The following is a 26315-nucleotide window of genomic DNA, read 5'->3' on the forward strand; positions in this document are numbered from 1 at the left end:
GAGAAAGGGAATTATTATTTGTCCTGCATAATGAACAATGTGTTTAATTCTAGTTATTGTTCATTATAATTGTGCGTACACAGTACTGCACCACAAAGGAAACGTAATTTTTCTTCACTGATGAAAACAGAGTGTTGGTATAGCACACAATATGATTTGCTAACATTGGAAATCTTACAGCTATGGTACCTCCAATAGGCACAAAGAAAACATATTCACTGAGCAGCCACCTGCACTTCAGCGCAAATTCATAGATACTGAATCTTTTTTCAAGTTCTGCCATAATGATTGCAGTATTGAGCAGTAGAAGATTTAACCAAATAGCTGGAACATGGCAACCTGACATGTACTGCAGTGTATCTATGCACCTATGCTTAGGAAAACATAAAAAGATCAAAATCAAACCACATTCATCCTGAAGAGAACATATTCCAGACACAAGCGCTAACAGAGCCACAAAATCTTCTAATTCAAATAAACTAGCACCTTTTGTAATGTATAAATCACTGGTATGAACACATGTTAAAACTAAATACAGATGAACGCACTACAATAATTTTTTCCAAGTGTAACTCTTGGAATTATATAAGTCACTGTGGTTTCCAAGAAGACAAATGGTCTGGAAAATGAAAAATAAATTAGTTCTGTGACTAATTGAAGTCAGAGATTGAAGGTCAGACTTGGTTCTGCAGCTGACACTGGTGACCAGTAAAAGTCCAGCTTGGCTCATGGTACAACTTTCTGTATTAAAGAGTTGTTTACAGTAGAGAAACACTAAAAGTGTACATTAGAAAACTTCCTCTTACAAATCTAAAACACATGCCACTTCATAGGCAAGTAATAAACTTATAAAGGGCCATGTTGACAATTTCAAAGTCTTTGGTAGGACCCTGAGACTTAAAATTGGAAACATTCTAATAAACATCTCCTTTTAAATTTTGCTGCTTGCCCTAAGTTAACTGAAAAACATGTATCATCTTCCTAAAGAGCTTAATGTCCCCAGCTCTTTCCCATCACACAATGAAAATTATCATTCAACTTTGAGCATATTTTGCTCATTTATGAATCTCATCCAATTCTCTTAAGGCCAAGAGAGTTAAACTAGTGAAAAATTGAAGTAAGTTACTTCAGAATCATGCCTCTTCTTTTTCACACAATATGATATTAATTTAGTGCATTGGCTTGGACTCATAATGGTTGATAGTTTTATTGCAGTGCCTAAAGTATTTTGCTCCCTTCAAAAGTGTTAGAATTGTTTGTTTATAAAATGCATCTGCTTCCTTGCACATGTAATCAATGATGATAAACTCTGTTTATGAAGCATCACACATATAGCATGTTATACAATTTCTCAAAGTTCTGACAAGCCTGAGACTCCTTAATTCAAGAAAAGCCTAGCTCTCCATCATTATTATTAATAATAACAACATATAATAATAACAACATTATTACTATTACTATTACTATTCCTATTACTATTATTATACTTTAATACACTTGTAGCCATAAAAGAAGAAAGCATTTCCCAGTGGAAAAAATTCATTGAGATCAAATCTTCCATTATCCAAAGCCCCAAGGAAACAGTTCCGATGACAGATGGAGAAATTGACTTGAAGACTGCAACCTGACTTAAGAGCTGGGGTAGGAGCAGGTGCATCTCTGACTATATGGCAGGCAGAGAGGAATCTCCATGGTCATCAAGCTTGCATCACCTAGTAAGTGTCAGGATAGAGCCATGCTTGTCTTGACCAGCTGTACTTGCAATTTTAGGTTTCTTCCTACTTTTCTGATCTCATCTGGCCTATTCCATTTACTCACTCTACACCTTATCCAAACTTTCTCCACATTCCTGGTGCTCCCATGCTACACGCAAAGAAGCAGAGTACTGCCTGCTTTCTTAGCCTGCAGAAAGGAATCCAACCACAGTAGCTTCCAAGTAGCAGCATATTTCAGAAAATGTTGAAAGTGTTATTTGCAAATTATTCCTTTCCCAATACTGATCTATGACAGTTCGAATGCATTTGCTCATCCTGCCTCCAGATAATTCTCAAAGTACTGTGGATTCCATTTTAAAGTCAATCATATCACAAAAATAGCCTTCCCAGAAACTGTCTCCTCAAGAGCTGGAAGCTGTGATTTTTCCATGACTAATAAATTCCGTGTCTGTTTAATCTATTTTAATTACAGTGATGCATCCATTTTTCCCTTTCCATTGTTAAGCATGCCACTAGAGTGCTTAAATGAGTTACTTCTGTCCTTGTTTGCCTCTGGTTTGGGAATGTCAAGGGTACAAACCCTTTACTTTCACTGTTTGTTCACAGGGTATTCTCTGACCTCCAGTGTCCTATCCAGTGAGCAATCCAGAAGTCATTTTAAAATGAAATATTTTCAGCATAAAATATGATTATTTCTTGGACACCACTGTAAGTAGATGACTCCTCTTTAAATTAGTGTCAGTAGATCAACTGATAATGGGTAAATAAAAATTCCTTATACTGTGTAATTTAGGAAACTAATTTATCTAAACAAATACTCAGGCACCCTGATATTTTGATTTTTTTTAAAGGCAGTGATGTGGAAGATGCAGAGAGGCTTGCAAAATAGATACAAACTAAGTACCTATGGATCAGAGATAACCCAGTCCTTTCAACTCAGATAATATTATTTCAAGTCATCCAAGTTTCCAAACCAAACCCAGGCTCTACTTATTTGAGAAGTCTGTGAGGAACCTACCAAAGCCCTACTCAGGTAGCCCAATAAATATGAAATTCAAAGGGAAATTTGCCCACCATTGTAAGAAATAATACAAATTAACTCTCAATACAAATTTACTCTCATGTGTTAGCCATGTAGAAAGTATTTTCCATTTTCACAGAAGTGAGACAAAAGGACCTGCCAAATGTTAGACTGTATGTCGCAGACGAGACAGGCAGGAACTGAGAAGGTACTGAAATGGTATCTGCCAATGTTTTGAAGCAGCTTTACAATCCTTATCCCATGCCAGCAGATGGAGAGAACATAGAATAAAACTGATGCTGATCTCCAGTGTGGAGGATGAGACTCATGCGCTATAGTAGCTGTGTGAATTTCCAGCTTGACTGATCACAGCACATGACCTGATGGCTTCAAAATACTACCAAAATCCCAAAGCCCCTGCCAGTTCTCAGCCCTTTGCACTGTCCTGCTCTTGTCTGTGAATCTCCATCCTCCTTGCAGAGTAGAGGAGATGCACATCCCTGTCAAGAACTGAACATGCAATTCCCCCACCAACCACGCCTGCTGTTCACTCACCCCAGGAAGAACACAGCAGCTAGCCAGCTCTTCTCTTGTTCTTGTGAAGGAAAACCAAAATGCTTACAGGATATTCAATAAATGGTTCAGCTTTTAGTAGGTCCCTGAAGAAAAATATCTAATAAAAAAGAAAAACTTTTCTCATTTTCCTAGATCCTATTTGAATCTCTATTACAAGACTTAATTCTCCCCAGAGATGTTACCACCTCACTGTTGAAAAATGCTGACTTAGAGTAGGTCCCTCAGCTAGGTCAGATAAATTCTACTCCTGAAGATTAACAGCTCTCTCAGGAAATTTAAAAAACATACTACTTTGGATTTAATTAAGCCAGAATCTTACTTTAATAATAAGAAGGAATAGGAAAAATAGAGTTTGGCATAAAAGAGAAAAATGTGTAAAGTATCTTATTGCACCCACCTTAGGTGATAATATTAAAATGCTAAGTTTAGCTTATGGTTTAAGAAAATTATGTTTCTGTCATTAGATATTCTCCACTTACATTTTATTAATGTTATAAACTACTATTTGACTGGCAGTCAATGGGATGTGAAAGGAAAATCTCCTACAAAATATGCCACATAAAAAGAGTTCAGCTTACACACTGTTATTTTTCCTAGTTATTAAAACTAAAATTTCCATATAATAAATATCCCCAGAACATGGGTTTCCCATATCAATTAATTGTTAATAAAAACATGTAATTAAACTACTTTGCCAATAAATTGTGCAATCTTAATGCAAGCATGGAAATTTACAACAACTATAAGAAATACAAAATAATATAATAAAAGGGAAATGGGTAAGACTATGCGGGTGAGATTTGTGGGTTTTCTCCTTTGTACTGCGAACTCATCAGAGGTCATAAACTAAATCCTGGACTTTGGCCAAATGAAAATTGAGATAGGAGAGCCTGGGAGTTACAGGAAGGTGTATTTTCCCCTCTTGGTTAATGTCAACCTATTGCCAGAATGGGAAACACTGGACTGCTGGAAGCACCCACCATATTTCAACTGTCATATAATGCATACATGATAGTTATTAGTGTCATGAACAATGTTATGCCACCATTTGAACTTAGAATATACATTAGTCCTGCTGTGTTGGTCAGCCTCTCTGCATAGAGAAACACATTTTGCCTTGATCAAACATCTCCCTATACTTCACCAACCAGAATCTTCTTATTTGTTTGTTATCTTTGATTACAATTATCTGTATAGCAACTTAAGAAAGTATATGAAATTAGAAGCAAGTGACCCTTAAAACATCCCTTAACGTGTGATTCTTTAACCTGAACTAGAAACAAATATTCTTAAGTGTGCTACACAATCAAAAATGCGTTTGGTTGTCAATAAACCCATGTTCCCATTCCCACAGGGGTGGATATTACCATGACAAAAGCAGAGTCAAGAGTCAATATTATTAAAAGTCAGGAACTCCATTCTAGTTATGGCTTCCTGTGTTATCTGAGCCACTCTCATAAATTCTCCAGACTTTGCTTTCCAGCTCAATAATGTGCTGGCCATGTGGGAAGCTGAAATTTTTAATACGTGTTTGTGAGTCACTCAGTACCACAGGGGAGTCTTTACAATAACAGGTACATGCTAAAGGCTTGCAGTCAATGAAGAATTTAAGCTTGCAATTAAATTTAAGCCTACCAACGTGAATTATCCTATGATCCTGTGCTGAAACCCCACTGTACTCACTGCCAGAGAAAGTTTTCAGTCACAAGTTTCATAAAGAAAACAATTGGATGAATGGGCAGGTGCTGCTGTTGTGCTTATCTCTGGAGCGTCTTAAAAATTTAACTTCTGTGAAAGGCATTTCAAGACTTGTCAGTGACAATCCGTTGTCAGGCTGGCTCTAGAATTTTCATCACAGCATCAGCCACTTAAAATAGGAATGGTGAAAGTCAGCCACAACATTGAAAATCCTCGACTGAACTGGAAGGTAAAAAATGCAAAAAAAGTCTGTTCTAGCCTTCATCTTCCTCACAAGTTTACACATTTAACCTCGGAACCTGACCACATGTTCTTAGGAATGAACTATTTCCTGGTGTTAGGCAGTTTAAATCAGATACTATAAAAAGGAGATAATTCTCCACTTAGACACAATAGCATCAGAGATGTTGAAACATCTGCTCCAAACTATTCTGCAGCTTCATTTGACTCTTTGCATCACTACTGTATACAGTCACCATCACACTTCTGGCCCAAATAATTTTTAAGTAACATCAGAGAAGTAAAATATCTTCACCATGAGAGTTTAACATATTTTTCAATCCTCAGACACAGAGAATGTCTTAAAATATGGCAGTCCAGGTTCAGAGCCATCTTCCAAGCCAAAGAAAGGATTTTAATTACTATCAACAATATCAAGGATGAGTGGGACACATGAGTTATGTCTCATGAACTACTGTGGCAGTGACAGCAGGAACAGAATCTTCAATTTCTGTAGCAATGTATATTCCAATATAGTACACACTGTTCACTATCTGAAATTGTCTTTTTGCTGAAATGAAAACACTTTAGGGATTTACAGCAACTGTCAAACTGAAAAACAAGTTTGAAATTAATTAAAAAGGAAAAAATTTTCTTCTTGAATTATGTACCCTTGTAATAGTTTGGTTACTATTTAGTGGGGTGTTTTTTGCATTTTTGTTTGCAGGGTTGTGGTGTTCACTTGTTTGATTTTTAATTAGAATTGACACTACATCTCATAAATATAGGAAATTACTGAATTATACAGTAAAATGTTTAACTCTTCACATATTTCCTATACATAATATGACTTATTGTAAATGAAACCATGGATGTATAATTCTCTAAGAGCACATTAAATCCTACTGTCTCCAATACTGTCTTCCCAAATGCATTTCCAGGAGCCAGTTATTTAAAATCATAGGCTTTTTCTACAGCTTCATATAGCATCTAAAATCCAGTGAAGGAGGTTTTTAATAGATCAGAAATGACACTTGTCTGCCCACACATTCACACAGAAAATTTAGACCACCAGACAGTTCTAGGTTCATATTTACTGGTGCCTAAGTCCTGTTGCTGAGCATCAATCAGTTGGGCATCTAGTGTCCCATGTGGTTGCATGAGCTCTGCATTTGGAGAGAGACTACATCTTGCTGTTTCCCTCATGCTGGATGGATATTGTTCAAATTCTTAGTGTTCTTTTCATGGGAAAATGCCTATTTTGTTTATACTGTGAAAATACCTTCAATATGGAAACTATTAGTCCATTAGAATTTGGAATTTAAAAATTGAAAATAAAAAGTCATAAATTGAACAGACTGTTGGACAATGAGATTAATATTTATACTGTGAGTATACTTACTTGTGAAAACAGTTCTTGGAAGCTCTTATGGGCTGTTCACTTCTTTAGTCTCATTCTCCAGATATTGACAAATAGACTTTCTCAAATTACAGCTAGTAACCAAGGAGTTAAAAATCTGAATTTCTATTAAAAGATTGATACTATCCAGGTGTTCAGCTATCTTGGAAAAAGGCATTTGAGATATACCCTCTCTGCTGTAAATATCATTAGGAGACAGATTAGGCAGTGTTACAAAACTTCAGTAAAACACAGGGATAATGAAAAAAACATTGTTCAAGTTCAGTGAAATAAATGGTCAAACACATGATGTGCAGTGTGTCATAGGGTCCAGGGTGGTGGCAGAAGGCTTGTAACATCCCATGCAGAGACAAAGGCAATGTTGAATTTTTCTGTCATAGGCACACTTGCAACAGATTAACTGCTACTCCGATGCTATGAAATATTTTGTGTTAGTCACATAAAAACTGCACTTCACTTCCTTCAGGAGGGTGCGGAGTCCTTACCCAAAGTTTGGGAATTTTATTCAAGTTACAGGATCAATGTGTTCACCGTGACTTGGTACAGGACATAATTCTGATGCAGATTACAATAATGATTAGAGTCTCTGGTGGGAACCTTTAAGTCTTGACCCTTGGGATCAAGCTCTCTAGCATCCCATTTGGTTTATGTAATATAACTATTAAGCTGCTTAAAAACAAAACAGAACAAAAATGCCTCTTTGGGTGAATTGTTAGGAGAAAATGTAACCTAAGTGTTAAAGGTTGCAATCATTCACAGGTGGAATTGTTTGGGAAAGTGTGCATTTTAACAGGGGAATTTACATAGAGCCAAAAGAAACCACCACAAAAAAAATTTGGGTGGGAGAAGGGAAGTTCTTAGCAAAGCAGCAAAATAGCTGTGTCTGTTTGCAGTTATTGGGCTGTTGTGGTTTTTGCTTAGTAGGTCAACAGAGTGTTGTCTTATTAATTTGTATTGGGGCCTATCATGCAAAGACTGTTTTCTTCACAGACGGTTTCAATCAGAGCAGTCAAACCAGAAAAATAGGATATCCTGGTCAGAATTATTTTCTCAACCCCATTTTGAACTGTTGCTTTTTCAATCAGTCTTGGCAGATATCGTTATAAGGTGTTTTATATTGCTTGCACATTTCACATGACATAACAGTTTTACATAAGAAAATATGTCTTCAATCACAGTGCAAAATCATAGGACACAAAATACTCCTCGTTGAAGAAATAACCTTAATCAAATTACACATCATAAGACTAAAATAGCTGCTATACTACCACTGCTATACACTTTTCCTGTTGCATCATTTGTATCGATATTCTATACTAGGTACAATATCCACTCCTCACCCTTCAGAAACTGAACTGCTTGAAAAGCTGACTTTTCACTTCCCAGGCCAAACAAGATAAAGCAATCCAAAGTCAAACTAAAGCAGGTCAAAATAGAAAATCAGTTTCCATCTCAAGGAAGGAAGGAAGGAAGGAATAAAGTGTAGGAAGGAAGGAAGGAAGGAAGGAACGATGTGTCAGAAGTGTGAAAAGAGTGTTGGAAGGAAGTGTAGGAAGGAAGTGTCGGAAGGAAGTGTCGGAACGAAATCTCGATAGTGTCGGAAGGAATTGTCGGAAGGAAGTCTCGGAAGGAAGGAAGGAAGGGTCGGAAGGAAGGAAGTGTCAGAAGGAAGTGTCAGAAAGAAGTGTCGGAAGGAAGGAAGTGACGGAAGGAAGTGTCGGAAAGAAGCGTCGGAAGGAAGGAAGTGTCGGAAGGAAGTGACGGAAGGAAGTGTCAGAAGGAAGGAAGGAAGTGTCAGAAGGAAGTGTCGGAAGGAAGGAAGTGTCGGAAGGAAGTGTCGGAAGGAAGTGTCGGAAGGAAGGAAGTGTTGGAAGGAAGGACGTGTCGGAAGGAAGTGTCGGAAGGAAGGAAGTGTCGGAAGGAAGGAAGGAATTGTCGGAGGGAAAGAAGGAAGGAAGGCAGTGTCGGAAGGAAGGAAGTGTCGGAAGGAAGGAAGTGTCGGAAGGAAGGAAGTGTCGGAAGGAAGGAAGGAAGGAAGGAAGGAAGGAAGGAAGGAAGGAAGGAAGGAAGGAAGGAAGGAAGGAAGGAAGGAAGGAAGGAAGGAAGGAAGGAAGTGTCGGAAGGAAGGAAGTGTCGGAAGGAAGTGTCGGAAGGAAGTGTCGGAAGGAAGTGTCGGAAGGAAGTGTCGGAAGGAAGGAAGGAAGTGTCGGAAGGAAGGAAGTGTCGGAAGGAAGGAAGGAAGGAAGGAAGGAAGGAAGGAAGGAAGGAAGGAAGTGTGGGAAGGAAGTGTGGGAAGGAAGTGCCGGAAGGAAGTGTCGGAATGAAGGAAGTGTCGGAAGGAAATGTCGGAAGGAAGTGTCGGAAGGAAGGAAGGAAGTGTCGGAAGGAAGTGTCGGAAGGAAGGAAGTGTCGGAAGGAAGGAAGTGGCGGAAGGAAGGAAGTGGCGGAAGGAAGGAAGTGGCGGAAGTGGCGGAAGTGGCGGAAGTGGCGGAAGTGGCGGAAGGAAGGAAGGAAGGAAGGAAGGAAGGAAGGAAGTGTCAGCAGCAAGGAAGGAAGTGTCGGAAGGAAGGAAGGAAGTGTCGGAAGGAAGGAAGGAAGGAAGGAAGGAAGGAAGGAAGGAAGGAAGGAAGGAAGGAAGGAAGGAAGGAAGGAAGTGTCGGAAGGAAGTGTCGGAAGGAAGGAAGGAAGTGTCGGAAGGAAGGATGTGTCGGAAGAAAGGAAGGAAGTGTCGGAAGGAAGGAAGTGTCGGAAGGAAGGAAGTGTCGGAAGGAAGGAAGTGTCGGAAGGAAGGAAGTGTCGGAAGGAAGTGTCGGAAGGAAGTGTCGGAAGGAAGTGTCGGAAGGAAGTGTCGGAAGGAAGGAAGGAAGGAAGGAAGTGTCGGAAGGAAGGAAGGAAGGAAGGAAGGAAGGAAGGAAGGAAGGAAGGAAGGAAGGAAGGAAGGAAGGAAGGAAGGAAGGAAGGAAGGAAGGAAGGAAGGAAGGAAGGAAGTGTCGGAAGGAAGTGTCGGAAGGAAGTGTCGGAAGGAAGTGTCGGAAGGAAGTGTCGGAAGGAAGTGTCGGAAGGAAGGAAGGAAGGAAGGAAGGAAGGAAGGAAGGAAGGAAGGAAGGAAGGAAGGAAGGAAGGAAGGAAGGAAGGAAGTGTCGGAAGAAAGTGTCGGAAGGAAGGAAGGAAGGAAGGAAGGAAGGAAGGAAGGAAGGAAGGAAGGAAGGAAGGAAGGAAGGAAGGAAGGAAGGAAGGAAGGAAGGAAGGAAGGAAGGAAGGAAGGAAGGAAAGGAAGTGTTGGAAGGAAGTGTTGGAAGGAAGTGTCGGAAGGAAGTGTCGGAAGGAAGGAAGTGTCGGAAGGAAGGAAGTGTCGGAAGGAAGGAAGTGTCAGAAGGAAGTGTCGGAAGGAAGCGTCGGAAGGAAGGAAGTATCGGAAGGAAGGAAGTGTCGGAAGGAAGGAAGGAAGGAAGGAAGGAAGGAAGGAAGGAAGGAAGGAAGGAAGGAAGGAAGTGTCGGAAGGAAGTGTCGGAAGGAAGTGTCGGAAGGAAGGAAGGAAGGAAGGAAGGAAGGAAGGAAGGAAGGAAGGAAGGAAGGAAGGAAGGAAGGAAGGAAGGAAGGAAGGAAGGAAGGAAGGAAAGAAGGAATTGTCGGAAGTGTCGGAAGGAAGGAAGGAAGGAAGTGTCGGAAGGAAGTGTCGGAAGGAAGTGTCGGAAGGAAGGAAGTGTCGGAAGGAAGGAAGTGTCGGAAGGAAGTTTCGGAAGGAAGTGTTGGAATGAAGTGTCGGAAGGAAGTGTCGGAAGGCAGGGTCCGAAGGAAGTTTCGGAAGGAAATGTCGGATGGAAGGAAGTGTCGGAAGGAAGGAAGTGTCGGAAGGAAGGAAGTGTCGGAAGGAAGGAAGGAAGGAAGGAAGGAAGGAAGGAAGGAAGGAAGGAAGGAAGGAAGGAAGTGTCGGAGGGAAGTGTCGGAAGTGTCGGAAGTGTCGGAAGTGTTGGAAGTGTCGGAAGGAAGGAAGTGTCGGAAGGAAGTGTCAGAAGGAAGGAAGGAAGGAAGGAAGGAAGGAAGGAAGGAAGGAAGGAAGGAAGGAAGGAAGGAAGGAAGGAAGGAAGGAAGGAAGGAAGTGTCGGAAGGAAGTGTCGGAAGGAAGGAAGTGTCGCAAGGAAGGAAATGTCGGAAGGACGTGTCGGAAGGAAGTGTCGGAAGTAAGGAAGTGTCGTAATGAAAGTGTCGTAAGGAAGTGTCGGAAGGAAGTGTCGGAAGGCAGTGTCCGAAGGAAATGTCGGAAGGAAATGTCGGATGGAAGGAAGTGTCGGAAGGAAGTGTCGGAAGGAAGTGTCGGAAGGATGTGTCGGAAGGAAGTGTCGGAAGGAAGTGTCGGAAGGAAGTGTGGGAAGGAAGTGTCGGAAGGAAGTGTCGGAAGGAAGGAAGGAAGGAAGGAAGGAAGGAAGGAAGGAAGGAAGGGAGGAAGCGTCGGAAGGAAGTGTCGGAAAGGAAGTGTCGGAAGGAAGGAAGGAAGTGTCGGAAGGAAGTGTCGGAAGGCAGTGTCTGAAGGAAGTGTCGGAAGGAAGTGTCGGAAGGAAGTGTCGGAAGGAAGTGTCGGAAGGAAGGAAGGAAGGAAGGAAGGAAGGAAGGAAGGAAGGAAGGAAGGAAGGAAGGAAGGAAGGAAGGAAGGAAGGAAGTGTCGTAAGGAAGGAAGTAAGCGTCGGAAAGAAGGAATTGTCGGAAGGAAGGAAGTGTCGGAAGGAAGGAAGTGTCGGAAGGAAGTGTCGGAAGGCAGTGTCCGAAGGAAGTGTCAGAAGGAAATGTCGGATGGAAGGAAGTGTCGGAAGGAAGGAAGTGTCGGAAGGAAGGAAGGAAGTGTCGGAAGGAAGTGTCGGAAGGAAGTGTCGGAAGGAAGGAAGGAAGTGTCGGAAGGAAGGAAGGAAAGAAGGAAGGGAGGGAGGAAGCGTCGGAAGGAAGTGTTGGAATGAAGGATGGAAGTGTAGGAAGGAAGTGTCGGAAAGAAGTGTGGGAAGGAAGTGTTGGAAGGAAGTGCCGGAAGGAAGGAAGGAAGTGTCAGAAGGAAGGAAGGAAGTGTCGGAAGGAAGTGTCGGATGGAAGTGTCGGAAGGAAGTGTCGGAGGGAAGTGTCGGAAGGAAGTATCAAAAGGCAGTGTCCGAAGGAAGTGTCAAAAGGAAATGTCGGATGGAAGGAAGTGTCGGAAGGAAGGAAGTGTCGGAAGGAAGGAAGGAAGTGTCGGAAGGAAGTGTCGGAAGGAAGTTTCAGAAGGAAGTGTCGGAAGGAAGTGTCGGAAGGAAGTGTCGGAAGGAAGGAAGGGAGGGAGGAAGCGTCGGAAGGAAGTGTCGGAATGAAGGATGGAAGTGTCGGAAGGAAGTGTCGGAAGGAAGTGTTACAACGAACTGTCGGAAGGAAGTGTCGGAAGGAAGGAAGGAAGTGTCGGAAGGAAGGAAGTGTCGGAAGGAAGGAAGGAAGGAAGGAAGGAAGGAAGGAAGGAAGGAAGGAAGTGTGGGAAGGAAGTGTGGGAAGGAAGTGCCGGAAGGAAGTGTCGGAATGAAGGAAGTGTCGGAAGGAAATGTCGGAAGGAAGTGTCGGAAAGAAGGAAGGAAGTGTCGGAAGGAAGTGTCGGAAGGAAGGAAGTGTCGGAAGGAAGGAAGTGTCGGAAGGAAGGAAATGTCGGAAGGAAGGAAGGAAGTGTCGGAAGGAAGGAAGTGTCGGAAGTGTCGGAAGTGTCGGAAGTGTCGGAAGTGTCGGAAGGAAGGAAGGAAGGAAGGAAGGAAGGAAGGAAGGAAGGAAGGAAAGAAAGGAAGGAAGGAAGGAAGGAAGTGTCGGAAGAAAGTGTCGGAAGGAAGGAAGGAAGGAAGGAAGGAAGGAAGGAAGGAAGGAAGGAAGGAAGGAAGGAAGGAAGGAAGGAAGGAAGGAAGGAAGGAAGGAAAGGAAGTGTTGGAAGGAAGTGTTGGAAGGAAGTGTTGGAAGGAAGTGTCGGAAGGAAGGAAGTGTCGGAAGGAAGGAAGTGTCAGAAGGAAGTGTCGGAAGGAAGCGTCGGAAGGAAGGAAGTATCGGAAGGAAGGAAGTGTCGGAAGGAAGGAAGGAAGGAAGGAAGGAAGGAAGGAAGGAAGGAAGGAAGGAAGGAAGGAAGGAAGGAAGTGTCGGAAGGAAGTGTCGGAAGGAAGGAAGGAAGTGTCGGAAAGAAGGAATTGTCGGAAGTGTCGGAAGTAAGGAAGGAAGGAAGTGTCGGAAGGAAGTGTCGGAAGGAAGTGTCGGAAGGAAGGAAGTGTCGGAAGTAAGGAAGTGTCGGAAGGAAGTTTCGGAAGGAAGTGTTGGAATGACGTGTCGGAAGGAAGTGTCGGAAGGCAGTGTCCGCAGGAAGTTTCGGAAGGAAATGTCGGATGGAAGGAAGTGTCGGAAGGAAGGAAGTGTCGGAAGGAAGGAAGTGTCGGAAGGAAGGAAGGAAGGAAGGAAGTGTCGGAGGGAAGTGTCGGAAGTGTCGGAAGTGTCGGAAGTGTCGGAAGGAAGGAAGTGTCGGAAGGAAGTGTCGGAAGGAAGGAAGGAAGGAAGGAAGGAAGGAAGGAAGGAAGGAAGGAAGGAAGGAAGTGTCGGAAGGAAGGAAGGAAGTGTCGGAAGGAAGTGTCGGAAGGAAGTGTCGGAAGGAAGGAAGTGTCGCAAGGAAGGACATGTCGGAAGGACGTGTCGGAAGGAAGTGTCGGAAGTAAGGAAGTGTCGTAATGAAAGTGTCATAAGGAAGTGTCGGAAGGAAGTGTCGGAAGGCAGTGTCCGAAGGAAATGTCGGAAGGAAATGTCGGATGGAAGGAAGTGTCGGAAGGAAGTGTCGGAAGGAAGTGTCGGAAGGATGTGTCGGAAGGAAGTGTCGGAAGGAAGTGTCGGAAGGAAGTGTGGGAAGGAAGTGTCGGAAGGAAGTGTCGGAAGGAAGGAAGGAAGGAAGGAAGGAAGGAAGGAAGGAAGGAAGGGAGGAAGCGTCGGAAGGAAGTGTCGGAAAGGAAGTGTCGGAAGGAAGGAAGGAAGGAAGGAAGGAAGGAAGGAAGGAAGGAAGGAAGGAAGGAAGGAAGGAAGGAAGGAAGGAAGGAAGGAAGTGTCGTAAGGAAGGAAGTAAGCGTCGGAAAGAAGGAATTGTCGGAAGGAAGGAAGTGTCGGAAGGAAGGAAGTGTCGGAAGGAAGTGTCGGAAGGCAGTGTCCGAAGGAAGTGTCAGAAGGAAATGTCGGATGGAAGGAAGTGTCGGAAGGAAGGAAGTGTCGGAAGGAAGGAAGGAAGTGTCGGAAGGAAGTGTCGGAAGGAAGTGTCGGAAGGAAGGAAGGAAGTGTCGGAAGGAAGGAAGGAAAGAAGGAAGGGAGGGAGGAAGCGTCGGAAGGAAGTGTTGGAATGAAGGATGGAAGTGTCGGAAGGAAGAGTCGGAAAGAAGTGTGGGAAGGAAGTGTTGGAAGGAAGTGCCGGAAAGAAGGAAGGAAGTGTCAGAAGGAAGGAAGGAAGTGTCGGAAGGAAGTGTCGGATGGAAGTGTCGGAAGGAAGTGTCGGAGGGAAGTGTCGGAAGGAAGTATCGGAAGGCAGTGTCCGAAGGAAGTGTCAAAAGGAAATGTCGGATGGAAGGAAGTGTCGGAAGGAAGGAAGTGTCGGAAGGAAGGAAGGAAGTGTCGGAAGGAAGTGTCGGAAGGAAGTGTCGGAAGGAAGTTTCAGAAGGAAGTGTCGGAAGGAAGTGTCGGAAGGAAGTGTCGGAAGGAAGGAAGGGAGGGAGGAAGCGTCGGAAGGAAGTGTCGGAATGAAGGATGGAAGTGTCGGAAAGAAGTGTCAGAAGGAAGTGTTACAACGAAGTGTCGGAAGGAAGTGTCGGAAGGAAGGAAGGAAGTGTCGGAAGGAAGGAAGGAAGTGTCGGAAGGAAGTGTCGGAAGTGTCGGAAGTGTCGGAAGTGTCGGAAGTGTCGGAAGGAAGGAAGTGTGGGAAGGAAGTGTCAGAAGGAAGGAAGGAAGGAAGGAAGGAAGGAAGGAAGGAAGGAAGGAAGGAAGGAAGGAAGGAAGGAAGGAAGGAAGGAAGGAAGGAAGGAAGTGTCGGAAGGAAGGAAGGAAGTGTCGGAAGGAAGTGTCGGAAGGAAGTGTCGGAAGGAAGGAAGTGTCGCAAGGAAGGACATGTCGGAAGGACGTGTCGGAAGGAAGTGTCGGAAGTAAGGAAGTGTCGTAATGAAAGTGTCATAAGGAAGTGTCGGAAGGAAGTGTCGGAAGGCAGTGTCCGAAGGAAATGTCGGAAGGAAATGTCGGATGGAAGGAAGTGTCGGAAGGAAGTGTCGGAAGGAAGTGTCGGAAGGATGTGTCGGAAGGAAGTGTCGGAAGGAAGTGTCGGAAGGAAGTGTGGGAAGGAAGTGTCGGAAGGAAGTGTCGGAAGGAAGGAAGGAAGGAAGGAAGGAAGGAAGGAAGGAAGGGAGGAAGCGTCGGAAGGAAGTGTCGGAAAGGAAGTGTCAGAAGGAAGGAAGGAAGGAAGGAAGGAAGGAAGGAAGGAAGGAAGGAAGGAAGGAAGGAAGGAAGGAAGGAAGGAAGGAAGGAAGGAAGGAAGGAAGGAAGGAAGGAAGGAAGGAAGGAAGGAAGGAAGGAAGGAAGTGTCGTAAGGAAGGAAGTAAGCGTCGGAAAGAAGGAATTGTCGGAAGGAAGGAAGTGTCGGAAGGAAGGAAGTGTCGGAAGGAAGTGTCGGAAGGCAGTGTCCGAAGGAAGTGTCAGAAGGAAATGTCGGATGGAAGGAAGTGTCGGAAGGAAGGAAGTGTCGGAAGGAAGGAAGGAAGTGTCGGAAGGAAGTGTCGGAAGGAAGTGTCGGAAGGAAGGAAGGAAGTGTCGGAAGGAAGGAAGGAAAGAAGGAAGGGAGGGAGGAAGCGTCGGAAGGAAGTGTTGGAATGAAGGATGGAAGTGTCGGAAGGAAGAGTCGGAAAGAAGTGTGGGAAGGAAGTGTTGGAAGGAAGTGCCGGAAAGAAGGAAGGAAGTGTCAGAAGGAAGGAAGGAAGTGTCGGAAGGAAGTGTCGGATGGAAGTGTCGGAAGGAAGTGTCGGAGGGAAGTGTCGGAAGGAAGTATCGGAAGGCAGTGTCCGAAGGAAGTGTCAAAAGGAAATGTCGGATGGAAGGAAGTGTCGGAAGGAAGGAAGTGTCGGAAGGAAGGAAGGAAGTGTCGGAAGGAAGTGTCGGAAGGAAGTGTCGGAAGGAAGTTTCAGAAGGAAGTGTCGGAAGGAAGTGTCGGAAGGAAGTGTCGGAAGGAAGGAAGGGAGGGAGGAAGCGTCGGAAGGAAGTGTCGGAATGAAGGATGGAAGTGTCGGAAAGAAGTGTCGGAAGGAAGTGTTACAACGAAGTGTCGGAAGGAAGTGTCGGAAGGAAGGAAGGAAGTGTCGGAAGGAAGGAAGGAAGTGTCGGAAGGAAGTGTCGGAGGGAAGTGTCGGAAGGACGTGTCGGAAGCAAGGAAGTGTCGGAAGTAAGGAAGTGTCGGAAGGAAGTGTCGGAAGGAAGCGTCGGAAGGAAGGAAGTATCGGACGGAAGGAAGTGTCGGAAGGAAGTGTCGGAAGGGCGGAAGGAAGGAAGGAAGGGCGGAAGGAAGGGCGGAAGGAAGGAAGGAAGGAAGGAAGGAAGGAAGGAAGGAAGGGAGGAAGGAAGGAAGGAAGCGTCGGAAACAAGGAATTGTCAGAAGGAAGGAAGTGTCGGAAGGAAGGAAATGTCGGAAGGAAGGAAGGAAGTGTCGGAAGGAAGGAAGGAAGTGTCGGAAGGAAGGAAGTGTCGGAAGTGTCGGAAGTGTCGGAAGTGTCGGAAGTGTCGGAAGGAAGGAAGGAAGGAAGGAAGGAAGGAAGGAAGGAAGGAAGGAAAGAAAGGAAGGAAGGAAGGAAGTGTCGGAAGAAAGTGTCGGAAGGAAGGAAGGAAGGAAGGAAGGAAGGAAGGAAGGAAGGAAGGAAGGAAGGAAGGAAGGAAGGAAGGAAGGAAGGAAAGGAAGTGTTGGAAGGAAGTGTTGGAAGGAAGTGTCGGAAGGAAGGAAGTGTCGGAAGGAAGGAAGTGTCGGAAGGAAGGAAGTGTCAGAAGGAAGGAAGGAAGGAAGCGTCGGAAGGAAGGAAGTATCGGAAAGAAGGAAGTGTCGGAAGGAAGTGTCGGAAGGAAGTGTCGGAAGGAAGTGTCGGAAGGAAGTGTCGGAAGGAAGGAAGGAAGGAAGGAAGGAAGGAAGGAAGGAAGGAAGGAAGTGTCGGAAGGAAGTGTCGGAAGGAAGGAAGGAAGTGTCGGAAAGAAGGAATTGTCGGAAGTGTCGGAAGGAAGGAAGGAAGGAAGTGTCGGAAGGAAGTGTCGGAAGGAAGTGTCGGAAGGAAGGAAGTGTCGGAAGTAAGGAAGTGTCGGAAGGAAGTTTCGGAAGGAAGTGTTGGAATGACGTGTCGGAAGGAAGTGTCGGAAGGCAGTGTCCGAAGGAAGTTTCGGAAGGAAATGTCGGATGGAAGGAAGTGTCGGAAGGAAGGAAGTGTCGGAAGGAAGGAAGTGTCGGAAGGAAGGAAGGAAGGAAGGAAGGAAGGAAGGAAGGAAGGAAGTGTCGGAGGGAAGTGTCGGAAGTGTCGGAAGTGTCGGAAGTGTCGGAAGTGTCGGAAGGAAGGAAGTGTCGGAAGGAAGTGTCAGAAGGAAGGAAGGAATGAAGGAAGGAAGGAAGGAAGGAAGGAAGGAAGGAAGGAAGGAAGGAAGGAAGGAAGGAAGGAAGGAAGGAAGGAAGGAAGGAAGGAAGGAAGGAAGGAAGGAAGGAAGTGTCGGAAGGAAGGAAGGAAGTGTCGGAAGGAAGTGTCGGAAGGAAGTGTCGGAAGGAAGGAAGTGTCGCAAGGAAGGACATGTCGGAAGGACGTGTCGGAAGGAAGTGTCGGAAGTAAGGAAGTGTCGTAATGAAAGTGTCATAAGGAAGTGTCGGAAGGAAGTGTCGGAAGGCAGTGTCCGAAGGAAATGTCGGAAGGAAATGTCGGATGGAAGGAAGTGTCGGAAGGAAGTGTCGGAAGGAAGTGTCGGAAGGATGTGTCGGAAGGAAGTGTCGGAAGGAAGTGTCGGAAGGAAGTGTGGGAAGGAAGTGTCGGAAGGAAGTGTCGGAAGGAAGGAAGGAAGGAAGGAAGGAAGGAAGGAAGGAAGGAAGGGAGGAAGCGTCGGAAGGAAGTGTCGGAAAGGAAGTGTCGGAAGGAAGGATAGAAGGAAGGAAGGAAGGAAGGAAGGAAGGAAGGAAGGAAGGAAGGAAGGAAGGAAGGAAGGAAGGAAGGAAGGAAGGAAGGAAGGAAGGAAGGAAGGAAGGAAGTGTCGTAAGGAAGGAAGTAAGCGTCGGAAAGAAGGAATTGTCGGAAGGAAGGAAGTGTCGGAAGGAAGGAAGTGTCGGAAGGAAGTGTCGGAAGGCAGTGTCCGAAGGAAGTGTCAGAAGGAAATGTCGGATGGAAGGAAGTGTCGGAAGGAAGGAAGTGTCGGAAGGAAGGAAGGAAGTGTCGGAAGGAAGTGTCGGAAGGAAGTGTCGGAAGGAAGGAAGGAAGTGTCGGAAGGAAGGAAGGAAAGAAGGAAGGGAGGGAGGAAGCGTCGGAAGGAAGTGTTGGAATGAAGGATGGAAGTGTCGGAAGGAAGAGTCGGAAAGAAGTGTGGGAAGGAAGTGTTGGAAGGAAGTGCCGGAAAGAAGGAAGGAAGTGTCAGAAGGAAGGAAGGAAGTGTCGGAAGGAAGTGTCGGATGGAAGTGTCGGAAGGAAGTGTCGGAGGGAAGTGTCGGAAGGAAGTATCGGAAGGCAGTGTCCGAAGGAAGTGTCAAAAGGAAATGTCGGATGGAAGGAAGTGTCAAAAGGAAGGAAGTGTCGGAAGGAAGGAAGGAAGTGTCGGAAGGAAGTGTCGGAAGGAAGTGTCGGAAGGAAGTTTCAGAAGGAAGTGTCGGAAGGAAGTGTCGGAAGGAAGTGTCGGAAGGAAGGAAGGGAGGGAGGAAGCGTCGGAAGGAAGTGTCGGAATGAAGGATGGAAGTGTCGGAAGGAAGTGTCGGAAGGAAGTGTTACAACGAAGTGTCGGAAGGAAGTATCGGAAGGAAGGAAGGAAGTGTCGGAAGGAAGGAAGGAAGTGTCGGAAGGAAGTGTCGGAGGGAAGTGTCGGAAGGACGTGTCGGAAGGAAGGAAGTGTCGGAAGTAAGGAAGTGTCGGAAGGAAGTGTCGGAAGGAAGCGTCGGAAGGAAGGAAGTATCGGAAGGAAGGAAGTGTCGGAAGGAAGTGTCGGAAGGAAGGAAGGAAGTGTCGGAAGGAAGGAAGGAAGGAAGGAAGGAAGGAAGGGAGGAAGGAAGGAAGGAAGCGTCGGAAACAAGGAATTGTCGGAAAGAAGGAAGTGTCGCAAGGAAGGAAATGTCGGAAGGACGTGTCGGAAGGAAGTGTCGGAAGTAAGGAAGTGTCGTAAGGAAGTGTCGTAAGGAAGTGTCGGAAGGAAGTGTCGGAAGGCAGTGTCCGAATTAAATGTCGGAAGGAAATGTCGGATGGAAGGAAGTGTCGGAAGGAAGTGTCGGAAGGAAGTGTCGGAAGGAAGTGTCGGAAGGAAGTGTTACAACGAAGTGTCGGAAGGAAGTATCGGAAGGAAGGAAGGAAGTGTCGGAAGGAAGGAAGGAAGTGTCGGAAGGAAGTGTCGGAGGGAAGTGTCGGAAGGACGTGTCGGAAGGAAGGAAGTGTCGGAAGTAAGGAAGTGTCGGAAGGAAGTGTCGGAAGGAAGCGTCGGAAGGAAGGAAGTATCGGAAGGAAGGAAGGAAGTGTCGGAAGGAAGGAAGGAAGGAAGGAAGGAAGGAAGGAAGTGTCGGAAGGAAGGAAGGAAGGAAGGAAGGAAGGAAGGAAGGAAGGAAGGAAGGAAGGGAGGAAGGAAGGAAGGAAGCGTCGGAAACAAGGAATTGTCGGAAGGAAGGAAGTGTCGCAAGGAAGGAAATGTCGGAAGGACGTTTCGGAAGGAAGTGTCGGAAGTAAGGAAGTGTCGTAAGGAAGTGTCGGAAGGAAGTGTCGGAAGGAAGTGTCGGAAGGCAGTGTCCGAATTAAATGTCGGAAGGAAATGTCGGATGGAAGGAAGTGTCGGAAGGAAGTGTCGGAGGGAAGTGTCGGAAGTGTCGGAAGTGTCGGAAGTGTCGGAAGTGTCGGAAGGAAGGAAGTGTCGGAAGGAAGTGTCAGAAGGAAGGAAGGAAGGAAGGAAGGAAGGAATGAAGGAAGGAAGGAAGGAAGGAAGGAAGGAAGGAAGGAAGGAAGGAAGGAAGGAAGGAAGGAAGGAAGGAAGTGTCGGAAGGAAGGAAGGAAGTGTCGGAAGGAAGTGTCGGAAGGAAGTGTCGGAAGGAAGGAAGTGTCGCAAGGAAGGACATGTCGGAAGGACGTGTCGGAAGGAAGTGTCGGAAGTAAGGAAGTGTCGTAATGAAAGTGTCATAAGGAAGTGTCGGAAGGAAGTGTCGGAAGGCAGTGTCCGAAGGAAATGTCGGAAGGAAATGTCGGATGGAAGGAAGTGTCGGAAGGAAGTGTCGGAAGGAAGTGTCGGAAGGATGTGTCGGAAGGAAGTGTCGGAAGGAAGTGTCGGAAGGAAGTGTGGGAAGGAAGTGTCGGAAGGAAGTGTCGGAAGGAAGGAAGGAAGGAAGGAAGGAAGGAAGGAAGGAAGGAAGGGAGGAAGCGTCGGAAGGAAGTGTCGGAAAGGAAGTGTCGGAAGGAAGGATAGAAGGAAGGAAGGAAGGAAGGAAGGAAGGAAGGAAGGAAGGAAGGAAGGAAGGAAGGAAGGAAGGAAGGAAGGAAGGAAGGAAGGAAGGAAGGAAGGAAGGAAGGAAGGAAGGAAGGAAGGAAGGAAGGAAGGAAGGAAGGAAGGAAGGAAGGAAGGAAGGAAGGAAGGAAGGAAGGAAGGAAGGAAGGAAGGAAGGAAGGAAGGAAGGAAGGAAGTGTCGTAAGGAAGGAAGTAAGCGTCGGAAAGAAGGAATTGTCGGAAGGAAGGAAGTGTCGGAAGGAAGGAAGTGTCGGAAGGAAGTGTCGGAAGGCAGTGTCCGAAGGAAGTGTCAGAAGGAAATGTCGGATGGAAGGAAGTGTCGGAAGGAAGGAAGTGTCGGAAGGAAGGAAGGAAGTGTCGGAAGGAAGTGTCGGAAGGAAGTGTCGGAAGGAAGGAAGGAAGTGTCGGAAGGAAGGAAGGAAAGAAGGAAGGGAGGGAGGAAGCGTCGGAAGGAAGTGTTGGAATGAAGGATGGAAGTGTCGGAAGGAAGAGTCGGAAAGAAGTGTGGGAAGGAAGTGTTGGAAGGAAGTGCCGGAAAGAAGGAAGGAAGTGTCAGAAGGAAGGAAGGAAGTGTCGGAAGGAAGTGTCGGATGGAAGTGTCGGAAGGAAGTGTCGGAGGGAAGTGTCGGAAGGAAGTATCGGAAGGCAGTGTCCGAAGGAAGTGTCAAAAGGAAATGTCGGATGGAAGGAAGTGTCAAAAGGAAGGAAGTGTCGGAAGGAAGGAAGGAAGTGTCGGAAGGAAGTGTCGGAAGGAAGTGTCGGAAGGAAGTTTCAGAAGGAAGTGTCGGAAGGAAGTGTCGGAAGGAAGTGTCGGAAGGAAGGAAGGCGGAAGAACAAGGGAGGGAGGAAGCGTCGGAAGGAAGTGTCGGAATGAAGGATGGAAGTGTCAGAAGGAAGTGTCGGAAGGAAGTGTTACAACGAAGTGTCGGAAGGAAGTATCGGAAGGAAGGAAGGAAGTGTCGGAAGGAAGGAAGGAAGTGTCGGAAGGAAGTGTCGGAGGGAAGTGTCGGAAGGACGTGTCGGAAGGAAAGGAAGTGTCGGAAGTAAGGAAGTGTCGGAAGGAAGTGTCGGAAGGAAGCGTCGGAAGGAAGGAAGTATCGGAAGGAAGGAAGTGTCGGAAGGAAGTGTCGGAAGGAAGGAAGGAAGTGTCGGAAGGAAGGAAGGAAGGAAGGAAGGAAGGAAGGAAGGAAGGAGGAAGGAAGGAAGGAAGCGTCGGAAACAAGGAATTGTCGGAAGGAAGGAAGTGTCGCAAGGAAGGAAATGTCGGAAGGACGTGTCGGAAGGAAGTGTCGGAAGTAAGGAAGTGTCGTAAGGAAGTGTCGTAAGGAAGTGTCGGAAGGAAGTGTCGGAAGGCAGTGTCCGAATTAAATGTCGGAAGGAAATGTCGGATGGAAGGAAGTGTCGGAAGGAAGTGTCGGAAGGAAGTGTCGGAAGGATGTGTCGGAAGGAAGTGTCGGAAGGAAGTGTCGGAAGGAAGGAAGGAAGGAAGGAAGGAAGGAAGGAAGGAAGGAAGGAAGGAAGGAAGGAAGGAAGGAAGGAAGGGAGGGAGTGTCGGAAGGAAGTGCCGGAATGAAGGAAGGAAGTGTCCGAAGGAAGTGTCGGAAGGAAGTGTCGGAAGGAAGTGTCGGAAGGAAGTGTCGGAAGGCAGTGTCCGAAGGAAGTGTCGGAAGGATATGTCAGATGGAAGGAAGTGTCGGAAGGAACGAAGTGTCGGAAGGAAGTGTCGGAAGGATGGAAGGAAGTGTCGGAAGGAAGTGTCGGAAGGAAGTGTTGGAATGAAGGATGGAAGTGTCGGAAGGAAGAGTCGGAAAGAAGTGTGGGAAGGAAGTGTTGGAAGGAAGTGCCGGAAAGAAGGAAGGAAGTGTCAGAAGGAAGGAAGGAAGTGTCGGAAGGAAGTGTCGGATGGAAGTGTCGGAAGGAAGTGTCGGAGGGAAGTGTCGGAAGGAAGTATCGGAAGGCAGTCTCCGAAGGAAGTGTCAAAAGGAAATGTCGGATGGAAGGAAGTGTCAAAAGGAAGGAAGTGTCGGAAGGAAGGAAGGAAGTGTCGGAAGGAAGTGTCGGAAGGAAGTGTCGGAAGGAAGTTTCAGAAGGAAGTGTCGGAAGGAAGTGTCGGAAGGAAGTGTCGGAAGGAAGGAAGGGAGGGAGGAAGCGTCGGAAGGAAGTGTCGGAATGAAGGATGGAAGTGTCGGAAGGAAGTGTCGGAAGGAAGTGTTACAACGAAGTGTCGGAAGGAAGTATCGGAAGGAAGGAAGGAAGTGTCGGAAGGAAGGAAGGAAGTGTCGGAAGGAAGTGTCGGAGGGAAGTGTCGGAAGGACGTGTCCGGAAGGAAGGAAGTGTCGGAAGTAAGGAAGTGTCGGAAGGAAGTGTCGGAAGGAGCGTCGGAAGGAAGGAAGTATCGGAAGGAAGGAAGTGTCGGAAGGAAGTGTCGGAAGGAAGGAAGGAAGGAAGGAAGGAAGGAAGGAAGGAAGGAAGGGAGGAAGGAAGGAAGGAAGCGTCGGAAACAAGGAATTGTCGGAAGGAAGGAAGTGTCGCAAGGAAGGAAATGTCGGAAGGACGTGTCGGAAGGAAGTGTCGGAAGTAAGGAAGTGTCGTAAGGAAGTGTCGTAAGGAAGTGTCGGAAGGAAGTGTCGGAAGGCAGTGTCCGAATTAAATGTCGGAAGGAAATGTCGGATGGAAGGAAGTGTCGGAAGGAAGTGTCGGAAGGAAGTGTCGGAAGGATGTGTCGGAAGGAAGTGTCGGAAGGAAGTGTCGGAAGGAAGGAAGGAAGGAAGGAAGGAAGGAAGGAAGGAAGGAAGGAAGGAAGGAAGGAAGGAAGGAAGGAAGGAAGGAAGGAAGAAGGAAGGGAGGGAGTGTCGGAAGGAAGTGCCGGAATGAAGGAAGGAAGTGTCCGAAGGAAGTGTCGGAAGGAAGTGTCGGAAGGAAGTGTCGGAAGGAAGTGTCGGAAGGCAGTGTCCGAAGGAAGTGTCGGAAGGATATGTCAGATGGAAGGAAGTGTCGGAAGGAACGAAGTGTCGGAAGGAAGTGTCGGAAGGATGGAAGGAAGTGTCGGAAGGAAGTGTCGGAAGGAAGTGTCGGAAGGAAGTGTCGGAAGGAAGTGTCGGAAGGAAGTGTCGGAAGGAAGTGTCGGAAGGAAGTGTCGGAAGGAAGGAAGGAAGGAAGGAAGGAAGGAAGGAAGGAAGGAAGGAAGGAAAAAGGGACGAAGGAAGGAAGGAAAAAAGGAAGGAAGGAAGGAAGGAAGGAAGGAAGGAAGGAAGGAAGGAAGGAAGGATGGATGGAAGGAAGGAAGGAAGGAAGGAAGGAAGGAAGGAAGGAAGGAAGGAAGGAAGGAAGGAAGGAAGGAAGGAAGGAAGGAAGGAAGGAAGGAAGGAAGGAAGGAAAGAAGGAAGGAAGGAAGCGTTACAAAGAGGCAATTGTCGAAGGAAGGAAGTGTCGGAAGGAAGGAAATGTCGGAAGGAAGTGTCGGAAGGAAGTGTTGGAAAGACATGTCGGAAGGAAGGAAGTGTCGGAAGTAAGGAAGTGTCGGAAGAAAGTGTCGGAAGGAAGTGTCGGAAGGAAGGCAGTGTCGGAAGTAAGGAAGTGTCGGAAGGAAGTGTCGGAAGGAAGTGTCGGAAGGAAGTGTCGGAAGGAAGGAAGGAAGGAAGTGTCGGAACGAAGTGTCGGAAGGAATGGTCGGAAGGAAGGAAGGAAGGAAGGAAGAATGGAAGGAAGGAAGGAAGGAATTAAGGAAGGAAGAACGGGAGGAAGGGAGGAAGGAAGGAAGTGTCGGAAGGCAGGAAGGAAGTGTCGGAAAGAAGGAATTGTCGGAAGGAAGGAAGTTCGGAAGAAAGGAAGTGTCGGAAGGAAGTGTCGGAAGCAGTGTTGGAATGAAGTGTCGGAAGGAAGTGTCGGAAGGCAGTGTCTGAAGGAAGTGTCGGAAGGAAATGTCAGATGGAAGGAAGTGTCAGAAGGAAGGAAGTGTCGGAAGGAAGGAAGGAAGTGTCGGAAGGAAGTGTCGGAAGGAAGTGTCGGAAGGAAGGAAGGAAGGAAGGAAGGAAGGAAGGAAGGAAGGAAGGAAGGCAGGAAGTGTCGGAAAGAAGGGATTGTGGTAAGGAAGGAAGTTTCGGAAGGAAGGAAGTGTCGGAAGGAAGTGTCGGAAGGAAGTGTCGGAAGGAAGTGTCGGAAGGAAGGAAGTGTCGGAAGGAAGGACGACTCGTAAGGAAGTTTTGGAAGGCCGTGTCGGAAGGAAGTGTCGGAAGGAAGCGTCGGATGGAAGTGTTTGAAGGAAGGAAGGAAGGAAGTGTCGGAAGGAAGTGTCGGAAGGAAGTGTCGGAAGGAAGTGTCGAAAGGAAGTGTCGGAAGGAAGTGTCGGAAGGAAGGAAGGAAGTAAGGAAGGAAGGAAGGAAGGAAGGAAGGAAGTAAGTTTAGGAAGGAAGTTTCGGAAGGCAGTGTTGGAATGAAGTGTCAGAAGGAAGTGTCGGAAGGCAGTGTCCGAAGGAAGTGTCAGAAGGAAATGTCGGATGGAAGGAAGTGTCGGAAGGAAGGAAGTGTTGGAAGGAAGGAAGGAAGGAAGGAAAGAAGGAAGGAAGGAAGGAAGGAAGGAAGGAAGGAAGGAAGGAAGGAAGGAAGGAAGGAAGGAAGGAAGGAAGGAAGGAAGGAAGGAAGGAAGGAAGGAAGGAAGGAAGGAAGGAAGGAACTGTCGGAAAGAAGGAAGTGTCGGAAGGAAGGAAGTGTCGGAAGGAAGGAAGTGTCGGAAGGAAGTGTCGGAAGGAAGTGTCGGAAGGAAGTGTCGGATGGAAGGAAGGAAGTGTCGGAAGGAAGTGTCGGAAGGAAGTGTCGGAAGGAAGTGTCGGAAGGAAGTGTCGGAAGGAAGTGTCGGAAGGAAGGAAGGAAGGAAGGAAGGAAGGAAGGAAGGAAAGAAGGAAGGAAGGAAGGAAGGAAGGAAGGACGGAAGGAAGGAGGAAGGAAGGAAGGAAGGAAGGAAGGAAGGAAGGAAGGAAGGAAGGAAGGAAGGAAGGAAGGAAGGAAGGAAGGAAGGAAGGAAGGAAGGAAGGAAGGAAAAATGGAAGGAAGGAAGGAAGGAAGGAAGAACGGGAGGAAGGGAGGAAGGAAGGAAGTGTCGGAAGGCAGGAAGGAAGTGTCGAAAAGAAGGAATTGTCGGAAGGAAGGAAGTTTCGGAAGAAAGGAAGTGTCGGAAGGAAGTGTCGGAAGGCAGTGTTGGAATGAAGTGTCGGAAGGAAGTGTCGGAAGGCAGTGTCTGAAGGAAGTGTCGGAAGGAAATGTCAGATGAAAGGAAGTGTCAGAAGGAAGGAAGTGTCGGAAGGAAGGAAGGAAGTGTCGGAAGGAAGTGTCGGAAGGAAGTGTCGGAAGGAAGGAAGGAAGGAAGGAAGGAAGGAAGGAAGGAAGGAAGGAAGGAAGGAAGGAAGGAAGGCAGGAAGGAAGGAAGTGTCGGAAGGAAGGCAGGAAGTGTCGGAAAGAAGGGATTGTGGTAAGGAAGGAAGTTTCGGAAGGAAGGAAGTGTCGGAAGGAAGTGTCGGAAGGAAGTGTCCGAAGGAAGTGTCGGAAGGAAGGAAGTGTCGGAAGGAAGGACGAGTCGTAAGGAAGTTTTGGAAGGCCGTGTCGGAAGGAAGTGTCGGAAGGAAGCGTCGGATGGAAGTGTTTGAAGGAAGGAAGGAAGGAAGTGTCGGAAGGAAGTGTCGGAAGGAAGTGTCGGAAGGAAGTGTCGAAAGGAAGTGTCGGAAGGAAGTGTCGGAAGGAAGGAAGGAAGGAAGGAAGGAAGGAAGGAAGGAAGGAAGGAAGGAAGGAAGGAAGGAAGGAAGTGTCGGAAGGAAGTGTCGGAAGGAAGTGTCGGAAGGAAGTGTCGGATGGAAGGAAGGAAGTGTCGGAAGGAAGTGTCGGAAGGAAGTGTCGGAAGGAAGTGTCGGAAGGAAGGAAGGAAGGAAGGAAGGAAGGAAGGAAGGAAGGAAGGAAGGAAGGAAGGAAGGAAGGAAGTGTCGGATGAAGG

The sequence above is a fragment of the Ammospiza nelsoni genome, chromosome Z, assembly GCF_027579445.1.
Source record: "Ammospiza nelsoni isolate bAmmNel1 chromosome Z, bAmmNel1.pri, whole genome shotgun sequence".
Lineage (NCBI taxonomy): Eukaryota > Metazoa > Chordata > Aves > Passeriformes > Passerellidae > Ammospiza > Ammospiza nelsoni.